Consider the following 10255-nt stretch of genomic DNA (forward strand, 5'->3'; position numbering starts at 1 on the left):
CGTAGTTTTCGTTTGGCGTTCGTTGAAAAATGAAAGATCAAAAGGAACATTTTCGTCATATTTTGCTTTTTTATTTTCGCAAAGGGAAAAACGCATCGCAAGCTCACAAAAAGTTATGTGCTGTTTATGGCGACGAAGCCATAAAAGAACGGCAGTGTCAAAATTAGTTTGCCAAATTTCGTTCTGGTGATTTTTCACTTAAAGATGAAAAACGCTCTGGTCGTCCAGTTGAAGTTGATGACGACCTAATCAAAGCAATAATCGATTCGAATCATCACAGTACAACACGTGAGATTGCAGAGAAGCTGAAGGTATCACATACATGCATTGAAAATCTCTTGAATCAACTTGGCTATGTTCAAAAACTCGATACATGGGTTCTTCACGAACTGAAAGAAACGCATTTTACGCAACGCATTAACAGCTGCGATTTCCTAAAGAAACGTAATGAAAATTATCAATTTTTAAAACAAATGATAACTGGCGATGAAAAATGGGTTGTTTACAACAATATCGAGCGGAAAAGATCGTGGAGTAGGCCAGGTGAACCAGCTCAAACAACATCAAAAACTGGTATTCATCAAAAGAAGGTTTTGTTATCAGTTTGGTGGGATTATAAAGGAATTGTCTACTTTGAGCTCTTACCACTCAACCGAACGATCAATTCTGTTGTCTACATTGAACAACTAACCAAATTAAACAATGCAGTTGAAGAAAAGCGGCCCGTATTGATAAATCGAAAAGGTGTTATATTCCATCATGACAATGTAAGGCCACACACATCTTTGGTCAATCGGCAAAAATTTCAATAATGATGATGATGTCAAATCGTACCTGATTCAGTTTTTTGCTAATAAATACCAGAAGTTTTATGAACGTGGGATTATGATGCTGCCTGAAAGATGACAAAAGGTCATTGATCAAAATGGGCAATACATTACAGAATAAAGTTATTTAGTTCCATGAAAAAATTGTCTTTGATTTAAAAAACAAAATCCGCAATTACTTAAAAGTCAACCCAATACATATGAAGGATTTGCATGACGAGCCGAGTCGATTTAGCCATGTCCGCCGGTCTGTTTATACGCGAACTAGTCTCTGAGTTTTTTAAATTTGAATTCTTGCAAATATCCTTTTATCACCTAGAATCTACTCATTTGTTGGAACCGTCGATATCGGACCACTATAGCATATAGCTGCCATATAAACTGAATGACCAGAATAAAGTACAGGTATGAAAAACGTTTTTCTTTGACGAGATTTATTCAAGACTATTGCCCAATAGAACGGTGCAATCTCCGAAAATATTATTCAGATCGAGTCACTATAGCATATAACTGCCGTACAAACTGAACGACTAAAAATTAAGTTCGCATAAGGAATCTTTTGTATTTGTGAAGTGTAGGTATTGTACATAGCTTCGGTGCAACCGAAGTTAACGCTTTTTCTTGTTTATTTCATATATTTGAAAACATTATGCGATAATTTGAAGTCGAACTGGCAAATAATGTCAGTGACATGAGCGTTTTTTTAGAATATTTTTACTTTGTGAAATAGACGCCCAAAACTTTAGACGCGTTTTTGTCGAGACGCTGTTTTCTCAGTCGGTGAAGAAAATTTTCCCGAAACAGCAGGACCGATCGACTTGAAATTTTCACACAATCTTCTTAGATATATTTGTAAGGTAATTATCGAAGAAATAAGATTTTGATAATTATTTCGATTTTATAAGTCATCCTGATGTAACTTTTTTCAAAAAAATCTACTTCCTTTTTTGGGAAGATGCCATTTCGTCAAAAATCAAAATTTAGGCTAGTGCTCCGATCGTTACGTGTGCTTAGCTATGGTAATAAAAAACTTTGTAGTTTTTGGATTTGAGATAATTTTAAGCAGAAAAATCTTCCTCACCGCAATACACTTTATCTCGGAGGTCTTCCTGGAGATCGGCTACGAATCACTGATTATAAAAGTACATTAAATTCCGTATTATTTATTTATTAAATAAAACCACTCCCTTAAATCGGAGATTTTAATTCGAATTCAGAAGAATGTATGAAGTAACATCAGCATTAAAAATATGATGGAAGAATAACCCCTCAGAAAGAAATTCTGGATCCGCCCTTGCCTAGTATAAAGCATATAAAAATACCATACATTTAATGTTTACTTAAAATATCGAAAATTCGATCAACATATACACGTACGTATACACATACGTTGAACTAATATTATATAATGCAAACACATAAAAACAGTGTAAGCTAAGTTGTGTTCATATATGAAAGTATATAGAAATTTCGAGACGAGCATGTCTGCGCATTGTGTTATGCCATTTCAGCTTAAGCCAAAAGAACGTGAAAAAGATTATGATAGAAAGTGGTGAAAAATCAGAATTTTTATATTAACCTCAAATTTTAATCCAGACTTTAGTATATGTATATGTCAGTCAAAGTTATTGTAAGAAACAACTTTTTCGGAAACTTTTTTAAAAATAGATTTACAAAATATCTAGGGCAAATTTGTTTTTTTTTTTACAATATTTTAGAACAATTATTAAATTAGTAGTTCGCCTCTAATATACCCTTTTGAGCGTTCTAGCGTATATGCTGATAATAATAACATTGTACGTACGTAATAGCAATATAATGTTATTTACAAACTTTTATATAATTCAGCAAATATTTAGCTTTGACTACAAAATCTTTAATAGTATTACCATACTTATGATAATAATTTCACTTTTTTTTCCTGGGTATACATAACAGTAGAAACATGTTTATAAAATGTGACCTCCTTCATGTACATACAGTGACGAGCAAATCTGTGACACGTTAAAGACACTTTTATTTCCACTCGTGTAATAGAGTTAGAGTTGAAGGCGGGTCAAACATGGTTTGGGGGTGTATCATCGGTATACATAGGTCATCTGGTACGCATTGACGGAATCATGCGTAAGGAGCAGTATCTGACCATTTCAACCGGTTGAACATTTTAAAAAAAGCTAAGGGTTTTTGGACCAATCATTAATTTTATAATTTTTTAGAGTATAATGTCTTAATATTACTTCGAGTGGAAAACTGTAACATTCAGCTTTTGTTACGTTATTACATATTGAATTGTTATTAAATTACCATGTTTAGATTTTAATAATATTAAGACTACAATTAATAGAAAAACAAAAATGGAATCCGTAAAATCGTTGTTAATTTTTGTTTCCGGCGTCATTTTAGGATGAATCACTGTGGGGTGTTAAAGCATTGCTCAGCACTGTACATATGTCTACATGGAGGAGTGTAATTTATATTTCTAACATATGTATACATATTAGTAGATTTTATGCAAAAAAAAAATGTAGAAAGCAAATATCCAACAACACGCTGAGCTCTTTGTGTAAGTACCTAATGGTACTTAAATGCAGTTAAAAGGGCATTGGAAGTATGCGTAGCTTATGAGCAAAATCTCCCAAGTGTACTCGCATTTTTTCGATGGTCGAGCTTTTCTCGTACAATAAAAGTTTTCTGGTTGTAAACAATAAATAACAAGTAAGGAAGGGCTAAGTTCGGATGTAACCGAACATTTTATACTCTCGCAAAGTCAAATAGTATACTCGTTTGAGATTTCTTTGTGGATTGGCTGATATTTTCGGTAGAAGGTCAACTATAGGCACTGGGGTCCACATATTTAGTACTTAGGGGCTTAAACAGTTTTGGTTCGATTTAGACAATTTTTAGCCACAAGGTGGCATACTTTAATCGCATTATTCACGCAAAGTTTTATCCCGACACAGTCATTGTTGCCTGATTTGCATAGTGGAAAGTGAAATAATCAGATGGAATTTAAAATGGTGTTATATGGACAGTAGGCGTGGTTGTAGTCCGATTTCGCCCATTTTTGCACTGTGACATAGAAACATAAAAAGAACGTTATGCACCGAACTCGGTTGAAATCGGGTAAGCAGATCTCAAGATATGGGTTTTCACCTAAAAGTGGGCTGTGCCACGCCCACTGTCTAATTTTGAACGCGGTTCCTATAAAGTCATCTCATACCATCCCAGAGATAAAATTTAATGACTCTGGCGTGTTTAGTGCTTGATTTATCGCGCTTTTAGTAGTTTTTAACAGTACCGTTATATGGGGAGTGGGCGGAGTTGCCACCCGATTTCAACTATTTTCACACCGTCAATAGAAGTGCTAAAAACATTTGCTTCTAGTGAATTTTGTTATTATAGCATAAGCGGCTTAGGAGATATGCACATTAAACCTATTAGAGGCGGGACCACGCCCACTTTTTTAAAAAAGGTTGTAATCCGATTTCGCCCATTTTCGCACTATGACATAGAAGCATGAAAAGAACGTTACGCACCGAATTTGGTTGAAATCGGTTAAGCGGATCTCAAGATATGGGTTTTCACCTAAAAGTGGGCTGTGCCACGCCCACTGTCTAATTTTGAACGCGGTTCCTATAAAGTCATCTCATACCATCCCAGAGATAAAATTTAATGACTCTGGCGTGTTTAGTGCTTGATTTATCACGCTTTTAGTAGTTTTTAACAGTACCGTTATATGGGGAGTGGGCGGAGTTGCCACCCGATTTCAACTATTTTCACACCGTCAATAGAAGTGCTAAAAATATTTGCTTCCAGTGAATTTTGTTATTATAGCATTAGCGGTTTAGGAGATATGCACATTAAACCTATTAGAGGCGGGACCACGCCCACTTTTGTAAAAAAAATTTTAACTGCAGATGCCCCTCCCTAATGTGATCCTGTGTACCAAATAACAGTCTTGTATCTTATTGCGGAGCTTAGTTATGGCAAGTTATTTGTTTTTGATTAATGGCGTTTTGTGGGCGTGGCAGTGGTCCGATTACGCCCATCTGCAATACCAACCGTCTCACGGTACCATGAAACATGTCTACCAAGTTTCATAAAGATATCTCAATTTTTACTCAAGTTAGAGCTTGCACGGACGGACGGACAGACGGACAGACGGACGGACAGTCACCCGGATTTCAACTCGTCTCTTCATCCTGATCATTTATATATATATAACCCTATATCTAACTCGATTAGTTTTAGGTGATACAAACAACCGTTAGGTGAACAAAACTATTATACTCTGTAGCAACAGGTTGCGAGAGTATAAAAAGAACAACTTTGATGATTTTACGCAATCTGAAAAATTTCAAGAGTTTTTGTCATTAATATTTTTCTCTTAACAGACCGATTCGATTTCGCTTTTATGATTATGAGTGAAAACTCTCTTTCATTTGATATTACTAATTTTACAGAAAACAATGTTTGTAACAAGTAAAAACAATTTTCTTAAACAAAAAACAAAAGAAAACCATGAAAACTTCAACATATTATATTAAAAAGTTATTCGTGTTGTTCTCTTGTGGATAAGAAAAATCACAATATATACTACTTTAGTTAGTGTGAATGGGAATGTGAAATTTGAAAATTTCATGGAGACAATTTATGCGCAGGTCATGTCAAGTACAAATGAATCGAGCCCCCAGTGTCAGCATCGTAGCGACCTAAAAATATAAAAAACGATATTTCCGCAAAAATAATTGAAGAATCCACCGAAAGTGACAGCGACCACGTGAGTGTTAGTTTATTTCTTAGCTGCTAGCTATCAAAAAGAACAACACTGAGCGAATTACGAAGTTACTCTCACAAAGGGCGAAATAACGAAAAAGTAAAGACACGGAGAACTACATAGCAGAATATCAAATCAATATCAAAATGTTATTTTTAATAATAACATCAAATTAACACTTAAATTAATCAATGGGGTTTTTATTTTTACAATTCGAAACTATTAAATTAAACAAAGTTAAAGCATATTCGTCAAATCTTGCTTGTTTACACAAGTGTTTTAACAGCTGTTTCTTTATATGGCAGTAGCTTTTTTCTGCTAGTTGATATTTCACTAGCAGAAACTATAAGCTCTCTCAGTTTTCCGGCAGAAACTTCGCTAGCTAGTGATGGGATAATCGGGTACGTGCAATATATGCGTGTGTAAGTCACACGAAAACATGAAACTGAAATTCGTTGCGATTAAACTAGAATTAAAAAAGAAAAGTTTCACTTTCAATACTAAATATCGTCATGTTTTCCAAGATATGCTTTGCGAAACTGTTAACTCTGACTGTTTTCTTTCAACTTGTGACAACTGCCCTACACTAAATACTATTTATAATAAATTGAAACTCTTTCTTGCGAACATTGGAGTAACACAAATACAGTTTCAAGAATAGTAAAGAACAGACAGATCTGTTCAAAATTTAACGGAATTACAGTATTCTTCATATTTGCAATCAAAATATATTTATTTACTTACATATGTATTTATTTACTTATTATTTATAAAATGTTTATGATTCAATAAATTTATAAATAATTCAATGAAAAATAAGTAATTAAAAAAAAATTGATGGTCAAGTAATTTTAAATAAATAAATATACATATCTATATAGACATATTATGAAATATTAATATAAATTTATAAAATATGTTAGAATATTTTATTTTTTCAGGTGCGTTTGTTTAATAAAATAGATTATCTACCAATTGAACAATTTCTAGACCTTCTTGTTGGTGACATGCCGGCAGTTGTTAAACATAATTTTAACATATAGCCACCTGCCAAATTGCTCATTTTGTTCAGATGAAATATGTAGTAGGCGACGAAGAGTTTATTATTACTTTGGGTTTTTCAGAAGGTTATACCTGCCAAGTTCATGTCCAGTCTCAACATTGGACTAATGTGTAAGCGACGTTTTTTTTTTGTTTACAGACCAAAATGTAATAAAAACAAGTAAGGAAGGGCAAAGTTCGGATGTAACCGAACATTTTATACTCTCGCAAAGTCAAATGGTATACTCGTTTGAGATTTCTTTGTGGATTGACTGATATTTTCGGTAGAAGGTCAACTCTAGGCACTGGGGTCCACATATTTAGTACTTAGGGGTTTGAACAGTTTTGGTTCGATTTAGACAATTTTTGGCCGCAAGGTGGCACACTTTAATTGCATTATTCACGCAAAGTTTTACCCCGATATATCATTGTTACCTGATTTGCATAGTGGAAAGTGAAAGAATCAGATGGAATTGAAAATGGTGTTACATGGGAAGTAAGCGTGGTTGTAGTCCGATTTCGCCCATTTTCGCACTATAATATAGAAATTTAAAAATAACTGCAACATAGAAACATGAAAAGAACATTATGCACCGAATTTGGATGAAATCGGTTGAGCAGATCTCAAGATATGGGTTTTCACCTAAAAGTGGGCTGTGCTACGCCCACTGACTAATTTTGAAAGCGGTTCCTATAAAGCCAATTTATACCATCTCAGGGTTAAAATTTAATGTCTCTGGCGTGTTTAGTGCTTGATTTATCGCGCTTTAAGTAGTTTTTAACAGTACCGTTATATGGGGAGTGGGCGGAGTTGCCACCCGATTTCAACTATTTTCACACCGTCAATAGAAGTGCTAAAAACATTTGCTTCTAGTGAATTTTGTTATTATAGCATTAGCGGTTTAGGAGATATGCACATTAAACCTATTAGAGGCGGAACCACGCCCACTTTTTAAAAAAAAGTTTTAACTGCAGATGCCCCTCCCTAATGTGATCCTGTGTACCAAATAACAGTCTTGTATCTTATTGCGGAGCTTAGTTATGGCAAGTTATTTGTTTTTGATTAATGGCCTTTTGTGGGCGTGGCAGTGGTCCGATTACGCCCATCTGCAATACCAACCGTCTCACGGTACCAAGAAACATGTCTACCAAGTTTCATAAAGATATCTCAATTTTTACTCAAGTTAGAGCTTGCACGGACGGACGGACGGACAGACAGTCACCCGGATTTCAACTCGTCTCTTCATCCTGATCATTTATATATATATAACCCTATATCTAACTCGATTAGTTTTAGGTGATACAAACAACCGTTAGGTGAACAAAACTATTATACTCTGTAGCAACAGGTTGCGAGAGTATAACAAGTAAGGAAGAGCTACGTACGGATGTAACCGAACATTTTATACTCTCGCAAAGTCAAATGGTACACCCGTTTGAGATTTCTTTGTGGATTGACTGATATTTTCGGTAGAAGGTCAACTATATGCACTGGGGTCCACATATTTAGTACTTAGGGGCTTGAACAGTGTCGGTTCGGTTTAGACAATTTTTGGTCACAAGGTGGCATACTTTAAACGTATTATTCAAGCAAAGTTTTACCCCGATATAATCATTGTTGCTTGATATGCATAATGGGAAGTGAAAGAATCAGATGGAATTGAAAATGGTGTTATATTGGAAATAGGCGTGGTTGTAGTCCGATTTCGCATATTTTCGCACTATAATATAGAAATTTAAAAACCGAATTTTGTTGAAATTGGTTAAGCAAATCTCAAGATATGGGTTTTCACCTAAAAGTAGGCTGTGCCACGCCCACTGTCTAATTTTGAACGTGGTTCCTATAAAGTCATCTCATACCATCCCAGAGATAAAATTTAATGTCTCTGGCGTGTTTAGTGCTTGATTTATCGCGCTTTAAGTAGTTTTTAACAGTACCGTTATATGGGGAGTGGGCGGAGTTGCCACCCGATTTCAACTATTTTCACACCGTCAATAGAAGTGCTAAAAACATTTGCTTCTTGTGAATTTTGTTATTATAGCATTAGCGGTTTAGGAGATATGCACATTAAACCTATTAGAGGCGGGACCACGCCCACTTTTTAAAAAAAGTTTTAACTGCAGATGCCCTACCCTAATGTGATCCTGTGTACCAAATAACAGTCTTGTATCTTATTGCGGAGCTTAGTTATGGCAATTTATTTGTTTTTGAATAATGGCGGTTTGTGGGCGTGGCAGTGGTCCGATTACGTCCATCTGCAATACCAACCGTCTCACGGTACCAAGAAACATGTCTACCAAGTTTCATAAAGATATCTCAATTTTTACTCAAGTTACAGCTTGCACGGACGGACAGACAGTCACCCGGATTTCAACTCGTCTCTTCATCCTGATCATTTATATATATTATATATAACCCTATATCTAACTCGATTAGTTTTATGTGATACAAACAACCGTTAGGTGAACAAAACTATTATACCCTGTAGCAACAGGTTGCGAGAGTATAAACATTACAATAATTCCGTAATCGTTTCAGAACATATGCATTGGTAGTTTGAAAGTGAAGTTACGTTCGGAAAATACTAAAAAAGTAGCGTATTTTTCGGACGGCGCTGCTTCCCAATATAAAAACAAATACAAAATTAATAAATTCAATTATCTTTTTAATGGATTTTGGTGTCGAGGCTAAATGGCAAGGAATCGACGGTACCGTAAAAACATGCCTACCGGTCCAGTTAACAACAAAAACGAAATACTTCACCAAAACTGTGATATCAATGGGCAACGAAAGTTTGCAAGAAAACTGAGCTTAGTGCAATATCATGCAACGTGAATCAAACCGGCAAAAGGAAAACACGGATAACTTTTGATCAAGTGAAAGCTTTAATGTTTTTCTTTTTGCGTATGGTTATTAAATAAGGAATAATACGTCATGAAACAAATTTTCTAAAGCGATAGAGAAGTTGAATTTAATTGATTTGTTTAAGAAAATGGTTTATATTTTTTACAAACTTTGTTTTCTGCGAAAATTAGTAATATCAAACGAAAGAGGACATTTTCACTCATAATCGTTCTGTATATAAACGAAATCGGTTCGGTCTGTTAAAAGAAAATAAATATTTTCCAAGATTGTGCAGAAAAATATGAATAACTCAATAACTCTCGAAATTTTTCAAATTTTTAATTTACCGTTTAGAGCCAAAAAACTTTTATTGTATGAGAAAAGCTCGACCATCGAAAAAATGTGGGTATACTTGGGAGATTTTGTCTCGTATGTCAGTTGCAGTTTCATCAATGTGGTCTATTCGACATAAACAGTCGTATGAAATATGTGCACGTATGTTCAAGCCCGAATACATATATTGCACATAATTTTTATACATACATACATACATAGATTAAATTTGAATTTATTTATTCATATGCACTCATTAGGCTCAGTAGTACATCGAATATTATATTAGCATATACATAAATATGTATGAGCTTATATGTTTGGAAATACATACGAAATATACATACAACTCTGCCTTATATTATATAGCTTTGCTATAATATTAATTTATATGTATATTGGGATAACTACAGTGGCCTTTTTGGCTATATG

This window comes from Bactrocera oleae, chromosome X (assembly GCF_042242935.1).
Source record: "Bactrocera oleae isolate idBacOlea1 chromosome X, idBacOlea1, whole genome shotgun sequence".
NCBI classification, from domain to species: Eukaryota; Metazoa; Arthropoda; class Insecta; order Diptera; family Tephritidae; genus Bactrocera; species Bactrocera oleae.